Source organism: Leiobunum rupestre, chromosome 8 (genome assembly GCF_980474605.1).
Source record: "Leiobunum rupestre chromosome 8, qqLeiRupe1.1.hap1, whole genome shotgun sequence".
NCBI classification, from domain to species: Eukaryota; Metazoa; Arthropoda; class Arachnida; order Opiliones; family Sclerosomatidae; genus Leiobunum; species Leiobunum rupestre.
The window spans coordinates 31,975,780-31,996,773 of record NC_143391.1 but is presented as its reverse complement, the minus strand read 5'-3'; the positions used below and the strand labels follow the sequence as shown (position 1 = coordinate 31,996,773).

The 20,994-nt window shown below is 36.1% G+C and overlaps 1 protein-coding gene and 3 non-coding genes across 7 annotated transcripts in view; 1 reads left to right on the top strand and 3 right to left on the bottom strand.

Moving 5' to 3' along the window:
- Positions 1-20,994, top strand: part of LOC149933179 (synaptogenesis protein syg-2-like) — a 128,087-nt gene that overhangs the window by 10,167 nt on the left and 96,926 nt on the right. The gene's annotated exons all lie outside the window — the stretch shown is intronic.
- TRNAL-AAG (transfer RNA leucine (anticodon AAG)) lies at positions 20,676-20,757 on the bottom strand. Its single transcript has one exon. It is a non-coding gene; the product is annotated as a tRNA-Leu (tRNA).
- Positions 20,825-20,906, bottom strand: TRNAL-AAG (transfer RNA leucine (anticodon AAG)). Its single transcript has one exon. It is a non-coding gene; the product is annotated as a tRNA-Leu (tRNA).
- TRNAL-AAG (transfer RNA leucine (anticodon AAG)) overlaps positions 20,974-20,994 on the bottom strand; it is an 82-nt gene continuing 61 nt past the window's right edge. The window contains exon 1 of the tRNA in view: positions 20,974-20,994. This exon is cut by the window's right edge and continues 61 nt beyond it. This is a non-coding gene — a tRNA (tRNA-Leu).

Below are 20,994 nucleotides of genomic sequence, written 5' to 3'. Positions count from 1 at the left end.
GCGTATTTGTTATGCAAATGAGTAACACTATTTGCATGCCGTTTATTGGATTTTGAGGAAATTAAGAAATTAGACTAAATATTTTCGATTAGCATTTTTTTTAAGATCATAAAATGTTTATTAAATTAATGAAATATGTAATATTTAAGTTTAATTAAATTAAATTTGTTATATATAAGTTTAAATTAATGAAATATGTAATATATAAGTTTAAATTAATGAAATATGTAATATATAAGTTTAAATTAATTAAATATATATATAATATATAAATTTAAATTTATTAAATATGTAATATATAAGTTTAAATTAATTAAATATGTAATATATGAGTTTAAATTAATTAAATATATATATAATATATAAATTTAAATTTATTAAATATGTAATATATAAGTTGAAATTAATGAAATATATATATAATATATAAATTTAAATTAATTAAATATGTAATATATAAGTTTAAATTAATTAAATATGTAATATATGAGTTTAAATTAATTAAATATGTAATATAGAAGTAAATTTATCCATGGCGAAAATGGCAAAATGTATTCGTTTTCCTCGGAACTATGTTTACGAGTTCTTAGACAAATAACATATACTGTGAGATTATCAAAATGAAATGATTACAAATGTTCCTTTTGCTTCGTAGTTTTCTAAGTAAATCTTTTATCAAACGATTTACATAATCGAAAACAAAACAATTCGATGTTTTCGCTAAACAGTTACCAAATAGCTTTTACTCAACCCTGAACATGGCGATAAAAAATTAATCATATAACTAAGCTTTAGAAGACTTAAAAAAGGAAGAGTTTAAGCTTAAAAAATTTCAAAGGAGACTTAAAATTTCGCTAATCATATATACGAGAACGTATAGAGGCGTAGAAGGTTTAAGTTATCGAGTTAAAAGCTTTTGATTTTCGCGAAACAAAAGACGCCACTTGTCAAAGAAAGTTTCCGTTCGGCCGGTGGGAAAATGACATTTTCGTGGCACAAGATTCAATTAGCGCCAACAAAAAGAAAAAGGCGAGTAAAAAAGGCGCAGTTGTTGGGGGTCCGGGGTGCGCGCGAGGGTGGCCTTACTTCCCGTACACACACCGAGGCCCTAAATTAGTTTTTCCTTCCCTTAAGTAATAAAAGGAGCGGCCTGGTTTTGGTTGGGGCGGAGGTTTTGGAAACTGTCGGAATGGCTAAAAATCACAGCCTTCCTCCTCGAGTTCCAATAACGCTTTTGTGTCTTCCGTTTCTCGCTTGTATTGGAAAAGGAAGATAAATTATCGCATCAAAGACAATCTCCTTTTCATTATTCAAAAATAAACTACGCTCCCTTAGCTCCATCTTAGTCTTTTCCAATTAAATTATACCGAAAATAATATTTTTTCTAATGGATTATTTTTCGCAATTTATTTTGCTTACGAAAATGATTTTGATCCAATGTCGAAACTTTTCTTGCCAACTAGAATCAAGACGAATCAAGTTCGAATCCAATTCTATGTGATCAAATAGTTTCTATCAATTCGGGAAAAGGTTGAATTTCATATATTGTATCAAATATAACACATTTTTATTGTAAAATTCGATTTGGATTTGCCAAATTTTGAATAAAATGTTTGAATCAAATATGATCCACCGTATTTCGCTATTTGAGTCAGGTATTTTCGTTTGACATCACAAAACATTTCCCAGAATAAGTATCAAGTAACTAGAGGTGTGTCCAAAGGAGCCTCATACAAATATTTTGGGTCGCTTTTTTAAAATTTTTTTATTAATATATTTAGTTTAGAAAGGTTTCCTAGGAAAGAAATTAATCTTTACGCGGCGATTCTTGGCAAAATTATGCGTGTCCTTTCTTTGAATTCCGCTTTTTGTTCTCATTGTATTTGCATAATGTACAATGGGCGAATTAGTTCCGGACGATATACTGTTTGATAAAGAATATATAAATAGTACTTTGGGAGGGCCTAACTACCTTTAAAAATACATATTTTAAAAACACTAAATAAGAATTCATTCTCTCTATGACCATACCTTCTGCGTAATATATGTACCAACATAACTTGGTTATTTAATACGTAGCACAAATATCTATATAACGAGTCGCTTTTTTTAAATTTGTTTCCCCAAAAAAATTAAATATTCAGAAATTCCAGTGATGTCAATTTCCATTAGAATTTAATGTTGAATCTATAATTTTTCGATACAGGATCTCGTCGTGGAATGATTTATTCTATATAATTTCTTAATTTTGACGCTATAATTATTCATTTTGAAATCATTCACGGGGAATTAATGAAATTCTTCTCCCTTCGCCGAATACCAATAAAATGAGGTGGAATAGCGACTCCAATACGAAGGCTCGAAAATTAAAATTCTTAATTAAAGTTTTGAAAGAGTGGTGATCTTTAGAGGAGTTTGTTGAACCAAAAATTGGTAAAAATACGATACACACTTGAACGGAATATGAAGGCGAAATCTGCTGAAGTAACGCTAATTTAGTTTACATCATCGTGTGTATCGAACGTTTTATATTTTTATATTTCATTGATAGTTTTGATCAAATCGGAATAAAGTTGAATTCCATATACTTGATGAAATATAACACATTTTATATTGTAATTTTCAATAAAAGTCGAATTGAGATCCACCAAATTTCGAGTATAATTCTGGAATTAAATTTGATCTACCATATATATATTTATTCGATCTTCTGATTATCCAAGGTTTATTGAAATATGAAGCGGTATTTTTTATGTTTAGGATTTAATTTACATAATTTATTTATTTTTTGTTTCGGGTTGAATAGCGTTGTTCCCGCAAAGGGGAAAAACTATTTTTCGACGCGTGGAATCCGCGTTACCGTCTGAAACCACCCGCCTCCAGAAGAGAGTCTGTTTTTTGCTTATTCGCGCGCTATCTCTACCCGAAACTTTCTTTTTTGAGGTCTGATCTATTTTAAGGGAAAGCCGCGGGTAAACGTAGAAAGTGGGCTTTCCGAGCGAAAACGTCTCAGAATTGCTCTCTATATTTTCTTCGTCTCGTAAACTAGCTTCTATAACTTATACCTTCCCCGTCTACGATTCCTCTCTAAAGCAGCCGAGAACCCGAATAGAGTACGCCACTGAGACGTTATTGGAAGGCCTTCTAACTTCGGACGAAACGTCTGGAAAGGGAGGGAGAGTCGACGGTGTAACGGTGGCATTTTTGATGCCGTTCCAAGAAGAACGAGTTCGCCGGTACGCGGGATATGGCTTCGATACGCGCGATACGTACCCCGGAACAGCCAAATTCAAAACTGCCAAATCCTTAAGGTATACAACCGTGTACCCGTACATTCCGCCATCAGGGAGGCCGGAAGTTTCTCGTATAAAATGGCAAATTTCTCCAACTTTTATCGCTTATATCGGGGATATGGAAGGCGAAGTAGGCCTATAAATAGGCGCGCGGGGCTAAGACATTCAACCCCTGGTTTTAAGCTGCCCGCCCGACACACTTCCAGTCAAATTTATCTCGCTCGGATGCCCGTTATTCGTTTACTTCCAGAGGAATATGCAAATTAGGCCCCCGACTCGCAAACCTAATTTCGCCTCGTTGAGTGGGTGCGGTTGCGATGAAAGCGGCGGTAGAGGGCGCGCGATGGATGCTTTTCCAGTCGAAAACTCTCAAGCAACGCCCGCTCTAGTGAACGCCCCGAAAGAAAGTTAAAATGTTTCTTCGCGTACATTTTCGAACCGAAACGGCGCGCGATGTACATTTTTAGGCTTTTACGCCCTCCCCTTCCCTTCCTTGTGAGGCTTAATATATGCCTTCATACATCGACTTAGTCGGCCACCGTATATCGTGTTTAAATTTCGCTAATTTTAATATACTACATGCGGATTGAATGTATAAATAGTGTTTACATTTTAGCGACTAAGTGTAAAATTACTGGTATACATAAACTATTTTATAATCGCGATTTGAGAGGCATGGCCAAAATCTTGACGCTTTCAAACTACCCCTTTAAACTATATCTAGGAGGTTAGTGCATTATGAATTGACGCTGCCATATATATATATATATATATTCGTATAACGTTCTCGCTGCTAACGATCTTAACTGATTAAGCGTTACTCTTCCCCGTTTTGAATACTTAATGGGCAGTCTAAGTATCTAAATATATCCCGTGTCATGTTCTGATTAATTAGGTCGGGAGGCTACGCCAAACCCTTTCACCGCCCCCCCCGTACCTTCATTATCAACGCTGTCCATTCGTATTAAGTTAAGCGCTAAGCCTGGCGGCAGGATGAAAAAATATTAAGAATTTCAGGACCGCGAACCTCTATAGAGCGAGCCCGCAGTTTGACAAAGAATATATATATTTACAGAGGGGCGTCCATAATTTGCCCCTATAAGTGAGCTTTTCCGACGGGTTTGGTTTTTCGCGTTATAAGACTTCCTTACATGTATGCCTTTCCATTCGCCACTAATGCGTTTGAGGAGAGCGAGGATATCGACCGTCTGATTTAATCTGCATATTTGGGGCCGTTATTAATATCTTAACAATCCTCCCTCGAATAATTATCTGTTTCATTTGACTAATAAATTTTTGATATCGTGGGCGGCTCTTTATAGTTAATTTTGTTTGATTACACTCTAAAAATATGTCTCTTTGCGTAAATGACCAGTCTCGCGGTATATTTAATTCGATGCACTTTATATAATTAATCGGTCTAGTTTCAGTTTCAAGCCTTTGATTTTACATTTATGTTAGGGCCAATACGTAATTAGCATTTCAACTTCGTGACACCATCTTTTGGAAAAAATGCGAGCTCTTGAACCTTTTTCGTATGTTATATGGAAAGTGTTTGAGTGAATGTTCTAATAATTTTGAACCGTTCGTGTGGCGTGAGAAATAAAAGATAATTTGTATATGTTATCCCTTTTGGTTTAACTGTACATATTGTAATTAGTCTAATTTTCTACAAATATTGTACTAATTTCATTTGTATGGTTTTTTACATTTCTACTTTTGTTTACACTTAATTTTTGGACAAATATTTTAGCGATGACAAATGTACGGCACTCGTGAAACCACTTAAATGGTTTCCTCCCTGAACAAAAAGTAAATCAATAATCACTAATTCATTGAAGATTGGAATTTTTTGGTAAATATTGTAAATGCGTTTGAACTTTTCTAATTTTTGCTATTTTGTTGAATCGGACAATCCGCTCATAGCTATTGAGAACATTCTCCCAAATTTAAAAAGGGTTCAATGTATGTTGTTGAGTAACTAAAAATTCATTCATTCATTCATTCATTCTATACGAATACAGTAGCAGTAGTCGTATTTCTCAAAGTTTAATATAATATTAAATTGAAAACACTTTCCATAGCCGGAGTTTCGTATAAATCAGACCCGTGAAATTGAATACCTATAGAGAACGGTTACAATCGTCACGGCGGAAGAAAGTAGTCGGAATCAAATGCCAATACCTGAAAATGGCCTTTACGTTTACCAAATCCCGGTTGGTATTATTTACGAGGGTGCACTTTGAAATCGAGAATGTCCTCAACCCGCGGAAGATACGGGAAACTGGTTTGGATTAATTCCACGGCGCGCATCCAGAGGGATTGATGTCCGGCAATCTCGATTGTAACTCAATCCGCGGGCAGCCCCTCCGTAATGTATGGCAGAACTGGCCAGTTTTATCAGGATGCGAGTCAAAACAGCGTCGCTCCTTCGATCAGTTAGCGCGGGAGATTAGTTTCGCGTCTTGGCAAATACGCGCTTGAATGTGTATATAGGCGCTTACCCCTTGCGCGGAAACCAGAGCTTCGCGCAACTTGTAGCCTATATTAGGTACGTCGTCGTCCACCGATACTGGATGCCTCTCGGATCATGTTCGCGCTCGGCCCCCTTTTAATAATACAATACCGGAATAGCCTTGTCTGTCAGATGCCTCCGTGTTTAGGGGATACTATACGAGATTCAGATTGAACCTCTCTTATCATTCAAATATTCGATTGAGCGTTAATATCTTCAATTTGGGCGGAAAAAATATTTCGACGCTCATTGTGTCTCCGAAACCACTTAAGTCGACAATCCGCGTATAATACGCTCATCTACGGCGATTCGCGTATAATTTTCCCCATTTACCTTTCTGTCGTTCGCGTAAAGGTTAGTTTCAATTGTTTTCTATTCGCTTTCGAGGATGACTTTTAGAACCCGACGTTTGTTGGTAAACAACTTGACTCTTCCACGATTGTTCGCGCTCTTTAGAGTATAATAACTGAATGGTGGGGTTAAAATTGTCGTTGCTCTTGGAATATAATTCCACGACCTTCCGATTTAACTAAATGACGAGGCGCATTGAATCGCTGTTGCTTCTCATTTTCCCTTTGTGAGGCTAATTTGAGTGCGCCGCTTCCAACCTTATTTCTATTTTTTTGTCGCAGAGTTTGCAAAGTTTATAGTTGAAACTGCCATTTTAATGAACTAAATTCTATTTAGTTTTTCACATTTAAACTTACCTTTAAATGGGAAGAATATAGTAAAAACCTCTTTTTCGTTCAAGCTGAACGTTTCTGTTTTAACAATTACATCATTGAATTATATTTTTCTTATTAGGCTGAACCTTCTTCTAGTGCTTAAAATAATTTTGATTACTCTAATATTAATAGTTAACGAGATATAAGGTCCTAACTAAAGGGTAGTTTGGGCGCTTACCCAACTTGTTTAGCTCCGGGGGTTCGAATTAAAACGTAATAACTTAATTACTTTTAAATTTAAAATCTTCACAATTATTTTAATCACTAAACAAGAGGCTGTTCGACACATAACTATTAATTTTATAAGTTAAAATACAAGATTAAAAGGGTTCAGTTTGAAATAGCGCGAAAGTAGACAATGACCACTGTAGTCTTCCCCCTTAAATGATAATATGTTTACAATTTAATTTTAGTTTTAACATTTATTTTGCTAGCCAAATCAATGTTTATGTTTTCCGCACTCTATTTTATTTTAATTTATTTAATTTAATATTTTATTATTTAGAAATGTTATTCTGCAATTAGGCTAATCATGGAATGAAAACTTGTTATTTGAAAAATACGGAAAATTTCAAAATAAAATTAACGTGAAAATAACTTATAAGAGGTACGTTTAGTAACGCAGATCTGGGAAAAATCGTTTTTTTCTTGATGTTTGCTCGATGAGCGCTTGTCGTCATAGTGACGTAGGAATTTACTGAACGGTGTTATTTCTAGTCAGCGCTGTTTTAAAAGATGGCGGCGATAAATGTTACGGAGCACGAAAATCAGAGGAAGCGAAAAATATTATTTTCAATAATTAATAAATTGGTAAATGGCGAAATTGTTGACGACAATATTCTTTATTGTTGCAACGATCAGCCTTTTATTAAAAAAGCGAAAACGGCCACTGCAGTAGCTGAGGCATTCCAATTAAAGTGGTCATGCAGGGGGGAACTATGTTTTCTTCAACAAGCCGTAAGTAGGTTTTCCAAGGAAGATTTTATACAGCGCGAAAGCCTAATTCTCCTTGGTGTAGCCACGTGGCGCAATTTCGCTCTCATTCGCGAATTTTTCGATTTTCTTCGCTGAGTTAGCTCGCAATCAACGAACCCAGGAATTTAGGCCTAGCTTAATTTATTTATTATGGAGAAAAGAACTGGGTTAGTTTCCGAGAGTTGGACTTTGATATTTTCGATTTAACAATGTTTTGGAATAAAATTATTTATGAATTGAATATTTTTAATAATGGAAGTTGAAACAATAGGCCTTGGACGCGGTAAATCTCTGCCGCTAGCCTCACCACCCACACTCCTATATCCCGTCTCCCTTAACAATTTCCCTATCATTATACCCCGACAGAATATTTATCTTTTTTTATTACATTTATTTTGTAGAAGTTTAGGATCCGATTTGTCGGTAAGCACGGAGACTTCACTTTCCTCGGCCATTTTCGCGACTAAAGAATGCATGGATTTTGCGTAAAAACCACGAGACGCGCATTTATACAAAATAAATTCGGCAAATATGGTTCTGCTTTTTTTACAGAGGGAAAGCCTATGGCAGATAGCGCATGCACAGTCGTTCTTTTTATCTATAAGATAATTTACCCACCTGCATGGTCACTTGCGTTGCCCTTTAAATGATAGGCCTTTGACCAAACCAGTAGAATTGTTGATTAAAACTACAGTTGTATAATTTTTACTCCTCCACCAGCTAAACTGTAAAAACCTTTTTTCCGAGATGGTTTTTTGATGAGCGTCGGATGCCCATCGTAATGTCAAATCGGAAACGCGAAAAATCGTACAGTAACAAAATGTTGGCATCGATTACTCATCGATGTTTTTGATGAGCGTTACTGAACGTACCCAAGATAGCACTGCCTTTGGCGCGAAACTAACGGTTGAATAAACAGTTAGTAGACGGGAAAAATGGAACTTGAAACTTTATTAATCTGGAACGCAACGAGGTACAACGTTCGTACTTTAGCTCTTAATGGTCTAACCGTGCGGGTAGTTAGCGCCCAATTTTCCTTCTTTCTATACTTTGGGGAAAGAATGATTTTATTCGCGATATAAGCGCATACCTTACAGCAACGGTGGAGGAACGAAGGGCTGATGGCAACCGCGAAGATTTATGTTTCATTCCGGCGCCCACCGATATGAAAGAATGAATTATTATGGAAATTGTCGGCTGGAAATTGATTAGGCTCTTCCTATAAATCCTTATACCGGGGCTCCGTTCGCGCTTCCGTTTCTCGTTCGTTCCGCTTGCGATTACGGTGCAAACGTCATTTTCTGATTCCAAAACGTCTAATTAACAGTGGACTTTCCGTTACTTTTTCTATACTTAGGCCGTCGGATGGTCTTTCCCGAAAAATTATCGAAATAGAATTGATGTAGCTATCACTATATAGTTCGTGTTCGAAGATAATGAAAGAAGATTACGCTCGTTTCCACTGTCGTCGCCAATCGATTGTAACATCTCTCTCTCTCTCTCTCTTTAGTTTTTCTTTTAAAGGTGACCACAATGAACCGTAACCTAATAGATTGCGCGTTTAAGTCTGTCTTTTTTATACCATCTTCCTTGGTCGATTGGAATTTTCTTCAATCTCGCTTTACCATACGCGCGACGTTACCGCGGAGGGATACACCGTATTCTCTGATAGGAAAGAAGTAGCGGTACGCAAAGCGCGACTGAACGGAAGTAACTCGGCGTTGTCCTAAAGCGTCAAAATTCGGTCGGTTTAACGGCAAAGCCCCCAAGGCGGAACCTATAAAGTGGGTTATTATAAACTTCAGAGTTAATAAGCCAAGATATGAAACTATTGAAACGCGCTGGCCCTTCTCCCGATCCGCATCCCTCGGGTCTCGCGTAAAGTGGATATATAATTCTCAAAGGAAATATTTAATATCTACTGGCCCGCCTAGTTTAAAATATGACCGAATATTTTTAAGGAATATTAAGTACCTGATATAAAGTCAAATATGCGAAACATATTTTGAGGAACATACGTATGCTATGTTTAAAAGTAAACCGGACAATATTAATACTACGCAATATAATAACTTATTGGACAAAGAATTCCCTTCTCGGCTTTGTCCCTGGATACCGAAATTATATAACTTTCCTTGTATTTTTGTTTTGGGATATTTTGGTTTGATATTTTTAGGAATATAAGCGTCTGTGTTATTAAATCTGAAGTTTCGTTTGGAAAGTATTACGTAAGCCGAAAAATATTAATTTTCCAGACCCGCGTAAAACTAAAAATGAGCTTTTACATCGATCGCTAACAGAGCGACTTTTAAATTTAAACTTCTAAATATTTCCTCCCCCCCCTCTCCGGAAACTATACAGAAAAATCAAGTTAAATAACTATTTTTTCTTCTCTGGGTTGTGTAAATACTGCGTATCGAAATTGGCTCAGATATTTATAAAATGCAAAGAGTCGGAACTTTTTTGACGCGGAAAAAATTAATCTTTAAGAGAGACGTTGGGAATTACGAATCAAAAACAGCTGTTTCCGACTTTCTTTTTAGGCGTGTCACCAGCTAAGAAATAAAAGTTTTTTTACACATTTTTCCTGTTGGGGGGAAATTTTACAGATTGTAAAGGGTATACAGAGAATCGGAACCGACTACAGTTAACGGTATTTCGATTGTGAAATATTTTTTAAAAAAATATTTAAAAAGCAGGTGCGCTTTTGATTATTCTCAAAACAAATACTGATCGTTCAATATACATTTTCTATACATGTATAAAAATAATTGTGGGTAGTTCAAAGTAAAGCGATCCTTTAAAGCAATTGTTTGGCTTGACACACCGATTTTAGACCACCTAATTTGAAACAGAAAAATTATTTCAATTTAAAGTTTTTATGAAAGAGAAAACCAAATTATACTTTCAATTTTAGAGTTGTAAGTTCGTTTTTTCCTACAAAAAAAAAGGTTTTAATTCCATGACTAGCCTAATATTGTTCGCAAATTTAAATTTCGCGGCATTTTCGCCTCAATTTGTCGAATCCAAAAGTAAAACTAAACTTGTAGACTAGTCTAGAATAAAAATCGTTAAAAAGTAATGAGTTTCAATTTTTTATTTTTCCGATTCGCGGAAAATTTCCAGCAATTAATTTTTCCGGAAAATTAACAACTCGATTCATTTTTAATTTTTTTAAACGAGAATGTATCATCTTTCATTTTTTAATCTCTAAAGTAAGAGAGTTTTCCCCCAACATTTCGTTACGTTATTTAAATAACTATTTTTGTTTCGCTAAAAAATTTAACTAAAATCCCCCACAAGATTCGAAATTGACTTCCTTCAAACGGAGAATAAAACGATGAAATGCAAATATTGAATTTGAGTAGGCGTAAAATTTTCTTTTCGGTTTATCAGTATTATCTTTGACAAACTAAAATAAACTAAAATGTTTGTTTGATAAGCACCAGACACTTTTACAAGCTTTACATTATTTATTCTACTGTGTGGAAGAGATATTGACCTAACGTATCGGAAAGCCCACGCCACTGTATTACCTGCCATACGTTATAAAGGTTTAAAGATGTTGCTATTTCTAAGAATAAACAATTTGATCTTTTCTTTCAAGTCGGTCGTAGACTCGCTCTTTATCACGCTAATAAAGCGGCATCCTGTTTTTGTTGCGTGCAAGAGCGAAAACATTTTGGCATCGCTCCGACTTTTAAATCGCCCTTCGCTCGCTTAGTGGAAATTTCATAGGCTTGTTGACTAAACCGCTTTTTAATAGCTAATTTTACGCTTATGTCCTTCCGAATAGGCTAATTTTTCGGGATAGCGTTATGGAACGAGTATTCTATTGTTATTGCATAATTTTTTATCCCGCGTTAAAAAATGAATTTGTTGCGGATGTAAGAAAGTTAAATACCGAATCTATTTGACCAACGGTTTAAAGGGGAACGGTCAAGCTTTTCCAAATATGGCCTTATTTCCGTATCAAATGATTAACAAGACGTTCAATATACTAACACGTACCTTTTTTGTCTTGAAAAAATAGCTTTTGGCCCAAAAAGTTGAAAAGAAAAATAACGCCAGGTGTTTGGGTTTGAATTTTCGCCGCCATCTTAGGGGCTGCCGCCAGCGCCCCTAACCCCGTATGAGCGATTTGCGAACTATCCTAACTTTTAAAATCGCGCAATTTAGGCTTAGGTCTATTATAGCTGGAACGCGCCGCGCGTGCAAAACAAATTTTTCGCGTCTTCAGCAGCGCGCGCTTTTACGTTATTTTTCTGTCTCACCGACTTCTCACCAGGTGTCGTGGTGGACGCGCGCTTTTCGATTTCCCGAAATTTCTATATTTTATTAAAAATTAACCACTCAATATTTTTTGATGCGGTTTTCGCCATAAATTTTAGTTTTTAATGGGCTATAGGGCTATCTAACTGGTTAAAGCTTGACCGTTCTCCTTTAAATTTAAACCTTTCTGAAACGTACGTTCTTAAATTACTAACTCTAGACAAATTTTGGCAGACTTACAAAGTTAATAAAAACCATGTTTGGACTATAATGCAGTTAAATTACGTGAAAAGGTAGAAAAGTCCATAATAAAAGGGGGCCAAAATTGTTAAACTCTAACAAATTTAAAGAAATTATAAAACTGACGAAATACTAGGACCAATAAGTCTTCGAGGATAAAATTAAAACGCGAAACTCGGAACAAATTGATCTTCGAATCAAAAACAAATTAAAATGGAATGAAAATAACCAGAATTTCCAGCGGTAGACCGATTTTACCCTAGTTGGAGTTCATCAGTACCGCGCGGTGAATCTGGCCCGGGAGCTAACCCTAAATATTAAAAATTTCAAAATGCGTTGCAACGGAAAGATGAATAGGAGGATATTAGTGGAGAATGAAATGTAAGATAGGATAAAGTTAATAAAAACCACCTACGGACTATAATGCAGATATATTAAAGGTAGAAAAGTGCATTATTAAAGGGGGCAAAAAAGCTAACCCCTAACAAATTTAAAGTAATGATAAAACCGTAACGAAATCGTTATAATCAGATTTGGCTCCGGAAAGAGTACCACCAAAGAGCCCTCTGGCGCCGCTTCTTGTTTCTGGCAAAATCCCCGATTCATTCTGCAGCAGGCGTTTTGACCTGGCAAAGGAGAGCCACTTCCTGTCTGCCGCGCTTCTCGGTTTCTTCCATCGGAAAACGGGCTGATCCGCTATTCGGAGCGGCGGACTTCTCCCCTTTCCACGCTATAGAGGCTCCATCTTTCGGCCGAACGAGAACCCTTTCCCATTTCACCTCGAAGAAAGATCTGGGAATTTGACGTGATCGGATGTTCGGCGCGTTTAGCAGCCCGTATAAGAAATATTAAAAAAAATTCCGAGAAAAGCGAGAAGAAAATGGCGGGAGAAAAATTGGTCCGAAATTAAAATCGGCTCTGGGGTATATGGAGCGGTTCGCCCCTTCTCATCCGGATAAAGGCTCGTCAAACTATTTCCCCCTGCTCTCTCTCTCCGTTCGGAGGGTGGTTCCTCTGGCGACGGCCTATCATTCCTTCGGGCAAATTACCGCCGCTCCGACTCGCTTTTAATGAGCCCAAAATTTCTAGTCCTTCACTCGCGTTGTCAGACTGAAAAGGAGAGACCCCGGAGATTCTTTTCAAAGACGGAAAATGAGAAATTCGGGAATGCTCTTTTTTGGCGTTGATTTACGCAGTTCGATACTTTCGCGTTAATTTTACGTTTAAAGTTTATTCATTTATAATAACTAGAGGTTGGTAACGGTTAATCATTATCCATGTTTAAATTGATTTTTTTCGGGGAAAAATGTAAACAAAGAAATTTACCTGTTAAAATTTCGGAAAATGATTAAAAAACATGTATTATTCGTAAAATTTGACCTTTTTATCGAAACAAACGTCGTTTTTCCGATTAATTTTACAAATTTTATCAAACAATTAATCGGATAATACAGAAATATAAATTACTTGATCAAAACGTTAATAATTTGGAGAGCTTTATCTATTGAATAAAAGTTAACCATCCCCGACCTCTAATAATAACAAGTCTTTCCATTCGCGGTCAATATTTACATGGCATTTGAATCGAATTTGTCGGGGGTGGTGCCTTGGGTATTAGCCTAGCTGATTATTATTATTATTATTATCTATTATCCTCCGTCCTCAATTTTTCCGGTAATTATTCGCGCCAAAGAATTATTTTCACTCTCCTTAAAATAGTAATGAAAACTTTTCGTTTATTCGCGTGTCAAACGATAATAAGCTCCCATAAATTCTTCGCTATTTTCGGTTTAATGACTCCTATTATGATTATTATACTCCGGGCTCACGGGCCATCACCTTTCTCCAGTCGGGACTAGCGACCGGCGCCGCAATTAAATGTTCATTATGACTAGTCGATTTAACTGAGCACCTTCCGAGCGAGCGACTTTCGAGTATGGAATACTCTGAGAGAAGATTCTTTCGCATCTCACGAACAATTAAATTAACGTTTACGGAAGTACGATTTTCTCGAATGAAAATCATGAATATATTTAAAGGTTGCTTTCATTTAAATCAGACACATTTTCTCTGTCACTAGAAGCGTGTTTTGCCGCAGTACATTGCTTTTCAAGATAATAAGAAATAAATCTACTCGGTGTATCGAAAATTATCTAATAAATAAGAACATTTTCACAAAGTACTAACAAGAATGTATTTATTTATATTTAGGAAGAATGATTATGTTGCGACAATCGCCGTGCACGTTGAACGCCTTTCCCCCTTCTCGCGCGGGGGGAAAGACAAAACGTCACCGGCGTTTGATTACCATCGCGTTAGGTGACGTAAATTTTAAGCAGCCAATAAAATACCGGGACTATTCGTTTTATTTTAAGCGGAGGAGCGTACTGGGGGGACCAACGGGTGGATTGAGAGAAAGGCTAAAAACCGTCTCGACATAGACATTCTCCCTAGGTATAAATAAATACATTCTTTGTACTAATAAATATTTGGATTATCTTTAATAACATTTTATTTTAATATCGTTTTTATTTCAGTTACTTTTAAAATAAACAAAAGCGTTTAATGTCTTTTTTGATTATACAGATTAAAATCGATTTATTAATCCATCGGTTGCTAACATTGAACGGTACACTAACCAAAATTACTCAGTCAACCGGATGGAATTGCTATATTTTTCATTTCCCGTTAAGTGTACAAACCACAGTTCTAATGTGTTTGCGTTTCTACCTCGGTTGCTCTACTTACAGCCATATTTTTAAGTTAATAAATGTGCAGTCATAATGAAATTTTTGGTTTTTTCCATCACGAAAGTAATCATAGCAGTAATGGTTTTTTTAGAATTTAAATTAACACGCGTAAACATTAAAATTTGCTCTCCACATTTTTTAAAAATTCCATTAATTCTTCTTAGAAAAGCGGTAGTAAGTAATTGCAAAAGTAAATAATGCCACTCCTACTAGATAAGTGTCCAACGTTTTAGGTTGTTCAGCGGAGTAATACACGGGATAGGTTTTGAACCGCCATTTGTTGGGAAATTATCCCCAATTGAAAAAACCCGCGAAGGTACTTCTTTCACAAGATGTATATTATACACTTCTGATAAGGGATAAAAAAAGTCTTCGTTATTGATTTTGCAGTTTCTACAATTTGTCCCGCACGTATCTTATTCGTGTCTCGGAACTAAATTTGGAGCGCGGTGGACGTGCATTTTCGGGCACGCGAGCTCTTCATTTCTTTGACAGTCAAATTAACCATCAGCAGATTAATAATGTGAAAATAATAATCTCTCTTCCTTCATTCAGCTTCTTATCAGTCATCTAGCCAAGTCGAGATAGAAAGAAAACTAGAGAATTGGGAAAAGGTCCGATAGCGTTTCGGAACTGGTCCCTTATTAAAGTTGACTTTGCGCCTCGCCACTTGGCCGAAGACATTTTGTCCAGAGGAACGGGCTTCAAACGGGTTTTCTCGGTATTTTTCTTTCTTCTTCCGAGGGCCCCTTATCATCGTTTCGCGCGCTCCAAATCTTTCGTAGGATTTGGCAAGCACGCGCACTCTCCTCGATAGAAGCTCCCTCTACCCGTTTAATGACCGCTTCGATTTGAAAACAAAAGGGGGCGCTAACGGTACCGCCCTTTGTCTCGCCTACTTCATTATTTATGTGGCGTGGTTGTTTATTTTTCTCGTCGACTTAAACTTCGCGGCGAGTCTCGAGGACGGGTTCGCGATCTTTGTTCCAAGGTACGCCTCTTAAATCAACGAAGGGATCCCCCAGCGGCGGTGAGAAGCGAAATAAATGGGACGAGTGAAAAAAAGAACCCTTTTAGCTCGCGTTCATCCGCCACTGTTTCCTCCGCGGCGTTCACCAAAAAAACGGGATAAAATAAAACTAAATTTAAAAACCTTAAAAGTGAGCGATTTATCAAAACCCCTTGAAAGGCCCTCTTCACGCGGTCGCTCTTCCCGTTAAAATATTAGATGTTTTAACTGTGTGAAAGACGGCTCGCGCTCTACAGGCGTCACGTGACGCGGCTACTTCCGGGCCAGCTTTAAATCATCTCCAATCGCATCGAGTCTTTCGTAGCCGCTGCTCTCCAGACACTTGATGTTTTTCAAGCTAAAACGCTGTTTGGGGATTTATACGACGGAGCGCTCTTCAAATAATTACGAAATATAACTTTAACGACTAAACTTTTGAACTTTACAACGGTACGGATTGTAGTCCTATCAACGACATATAACTAGGGCGACTTTAACGGATTTAACGCGATTAAGCGACGGGGTTACTTGCCCCGAAAACAGCTTCGAAAACGCCGCTTAACATAACAAGCGTTACTACAAGAGGTCGAGTAAATTTTGCAAATAAAAAAATCCCTTTGATCTTTATTGGTTTTAAATTTACCCGTATCTGTGTATTAAAATATACACCTCAATTTATCTATGATTTTTCATAGAAATTATTTAGAAATCTTAGTTTAAAAGAAATTATATTTATTTAAGAGATATTTAATTAAGTACATTTAGAACCATTTGACAAGTGAAAGTAAAATGTTTCTTAAAAAGATAAAAATTGCTAGTCGATGTTAATATTATTAAATAATAATCAGCTAGACTAAGTCATCGTGCAACTTTTAAAGCCTTTAATTCAGGTGGCCGGGTTACAATGCGTAGGAGGGTGGTGGCAAGCCCTGCATGCTACGCGAGCCAACAGCTCTCTACACTTACTATTACCGTAGGTTAGAAATTTCCAAAGCAAATGGCAATTTCTATCGTGAAAATGGAGAGCGCAACCTTCAAAAGGTGATTTCGAAAAATACAAAATCATATTTCAAAAATAATTACTATAAAAAGGACGATTTCCGGAAAAATAAAATGGGGAAAATTTTCCGCAAATCGGCAAAATAAAAAATTGAAACACAAATTACTTTTTAAAGGTTTTTAATGTTTTAAACTTTTTATCGATATGAAATGTCTAATATCAGTAAACATACTACAAAACATTAATAGTGTTACATTGTTAATAAGCTTAAACTAGGTTTAGTTTTACTTTATTATTCGAAAAAATTAGGCGAATATACCGTTTTATTTAAATTTATAAAAAATATGGAATTAAAACTTTTTTTTATTTATTTCGGAAATATACTGAAAATTTTCCGGAAAAGAGGCCTCAGTCATTTTCCGGAAAATTAATTAATTTTTACTAGTGTTGTAAGTCGGAAAATTTTCCGACTTACAACACTAGTAAAAATTAACATTTTAATAATTCCTATCATTTCAGTAATTGAGCAAAATCATAAATGTCTTACACGAACTAATCCGTACACCCTGTACTACGAATAGTGTCGTTTTGGCAAAACGATCTATCGTGTAGTTTCGCCGCAACAACGAAGTTAGCGCAAATATTACCTTAGCCTTAAAATAGCAGGCTCCCGACCGAAGTAGGCGTTCGTCGGTCGCGAGCGTCCGAAAGGGAGCCTTAATATTCATGATATGCGGGCCCCGCTCTCTTTCCAAGCTGGGCCCGATATTCCGCGCCGGGATCCGATTATCGATTGCGGAAGAAGCTCGGGGTTTAATCATTGTTCAACAACATTTGGACATAGGTTCAACCGCCCCCTCTTCCTAAACGGAGGAAGGACCCAACTAGTTAGTTCCGAGTTTGCCAAATTCTAGCGTCCAAAGCGGCCGTAGATCTCAATTTGTTTTACAATTTACGGTCACGCCAATAAATCGGAGATCTGCCCGAAATAATAAATGCCCCGTTGCTTGTTGCGTTTTAATGGAATCTTTAGATGTTTATGTTGTATGGATCATACGCGGAATTGACCAATCGCGTATCGTACAAATAATTTAGGTTATAAATATGAATTTGCTTCTAGTTAAGTTATTGTTTCGATTGTTAAAACGCGATTGGAGGTTACCTATACGTACGGCGCTTCCATTCGGCCCAATTATGCCTTATGCGAATGTTGTTCAAATAGTATTTGTTTGTCCGCTTAAACGGGGTAATGTTTGTTTGAACTGCCGGGCCCCCAGAAGTCCTATAATTCCTATAAAATCCTATATTTTTAAAAATGTCCTATAACATCCTATATTTTTAGCGAAATCCCCCAAAAATCCTATAAAATCCTATAATTTTGATATTTGGCCCATTTCAAATCCAACCAGATTTAGCTTTAGGATAAATTCCTATACCAAGTCATTCTAGTCTATACTTTTGCTATTGTTAACATGGTTAGCTACTAGTATATTTTGTGATAAAATGCCATGGTTAAATAGTTTCTATTTTTTATGTGAAAATCAAAGATTTATTTCTCTAAATATAGATTTTGTTTTTAAATGCATAAAGTTAGTAAATGAAATCGCATATATAGTCCTATAAAATACAATAATTTAAAAAAATAGTCCTAAAAAGTCCTATATTTATAGAAATATAATCCTATTTTTCCTATAAAGATTTGAGTGGAGGCCCTGGAACTGTATTTCATTCGACGGAATCTCATTTCACTCATTTTGCCCCCTTGGATTCTAGGCAAATTGTGCGAGTTTAAAATTTCAACAAGAAAACCGTTGTCTGAAACTAGATTTAGATCTACGCAAACCACCGAAATAAGCTAGAAAAAACCTAACCTTACCTTACTCTGCCTATTCAAACAAACCCCAACCAAATCTTACATTATACATTTCCGAATCAACCAAAAAACCCCATGTGCGCGGGAAAATTCAGATAAAAGGTATTCGATTCAATGGGAGAAACCGTTGAATTCATATAATTGCCCTATTTTAAAATTATTAACAATTAATAAATTTTTGTAAAAATAATTAGACCCTCGCTTTTAACATTTTATCCATTAAACTATTTAAGAAAGCTTAATAAATTCTTTAATATGCTTAAATACAAATTTGCGAATGAATTAATTAAATTAATTTAATATAAAATACAAAATTAATCATAGCAAAATTTGCAATTTTACCACTGATTCAATTAAGGTTTAGTTCAGCACAGAGTCCCTTAGTGTATTCAAAAGCCGAAGAAGAACAATACTACTCACTTGTCAGTTGGGTTGCAAGTCCCAGTCGGAGCTACATGTAGCAAGTTGAGAAAAGGTTCTGTTAACGAATTGTATATTTTATAAATTTTCCTATATTTTCAATGTGTTCGTATAACTTCCTATAATTAGACTATTTTCCTACTGTTTCCAATATTTGTGGAATTTTTCAGGATTCACCTGTTGCAATTGTCTTTTGATATAAAAAATGTACAAAGTTAGAAATAATTTTAAAAATATTATAAACCTTCGCTCGCTCAACAGTTATTTAAAACCAAATTCCCCTTAAAAACCATGGGTTTTAACTTCATAAGAACTTGAAACCTATATTTTCTCTTAACTTTAACTTTTCCTTTATTTTGTAAAACATTTATCCTAAAAAGTCCTATAAATTGACTACAAATTTCCTATTTTTCCTATAAACCTTTTTGAGTTTTCTTTGGTCACCCTGTTATATGTATTGAATCTCACACGGCAATTCATTAATCTTGGTACCGCTAAAAAAAATTTTGTATTTTAAAATTCATCAAGTTTCAAACTTTTAAAGACACGCGAGTCATACCGAATAATAACTTAGGTTAACACGTGACAATTACGTTTCCTAATTACGAGTGCCTATTAATATTCAAATCCCCATTAATTTTGCGAAAGGGCTGCGAGGATTGAAGTGACAAGCCAGTAATTCTGGAACATCATTATTACGTTGGGGGATGGCGATTCACGGAAGTTATCCTCGACGGGCGCGGGTTGTTCCGAGGAGCGCAATATCAAAATTGGACCTGTTCGTATACTCTATGGCTTATCTCGAAGCGTCGCTTAATTTCAATTTCTGCACCCGCTTTGGCTACTCGGTAATGTTAGTCACCGAAACGATAGATGGCAGTCCTATCTTCCGGCGAGAAAAATGAACTCGTCGTTCTTTCGGTAACTATCACTTAAGATCCTTTTCGAGCAAAATTGAAATTGTCACTAGACATTATTTATTAATTTCCAAGACGCGATTACAGTTTAGATGGTTCTCGGAAATCGCGTTTTGACCTGGCAGCGTAGTCGCGCGTAAACTCATTTATTATCTTTAGACTAACTTACTAAGCGAACACCGTACAAAGAAAATTTTAGACAACGACTGTGAATATATAATTTTTCTTAATAGCGTAAATTTTAAACCACGCGTTTCGGGTATCTTTAAAATGTGTTATTTGAATTTATCTTTGAGCAGTCGTTGAGTTTAAGTTTCATCTGGGTCAAATTATCACGTTTTATTTGGAAACGGCAATTAAATGACGACAAAATAATTTCCAGATTTTAAGCGAAGCTTACAACATGTGGCGAACTCGCTTTTAAACATTTTCAGTTGAGATAAGTTTGCTCAAAGAAAATAAAACGTGAAATTTATATATTAAATATGAATTAAAAAATATTAAAAATTAAATTAGATATTTACAGCAGTTAACGAGCTTCTTGTAAGGTTGAAAAGCTAATCGAGGAAACTTTCGTCAAAATTATAAAATATGTTGATCGATATGTACCAATACGGTTTTATCAATTTTACCAAATTTAACTTACATCGTCATTGTTCGCCTTTATCGGAACTACGAAAAAACGTTGGCAACGGTGGGATTCGAACTCACGCCTCCGAAGAGACTGGTGCCTTAAACCAGCGCCTTAGACCGCTCGGCCACGTTACCCCTATCGTCGGGGCCTATTTCACTTACATCGTCATTGTTCACCTAAATTGGAACTACGAAAAAATATTGGCAACGATGGGATTCAAACCCACGCCTCCGAAGAGACTGGTGCCTTAAACCAGCGCCTTAGACCGCTCGGCCACGTTACCCCTATCGTCGGGGCCTATTTAACTTACATCGTCATTGTTCACCTAAATTGGAACTACGAAAAAACGTTGGCAACGGTGCGATTCGAAC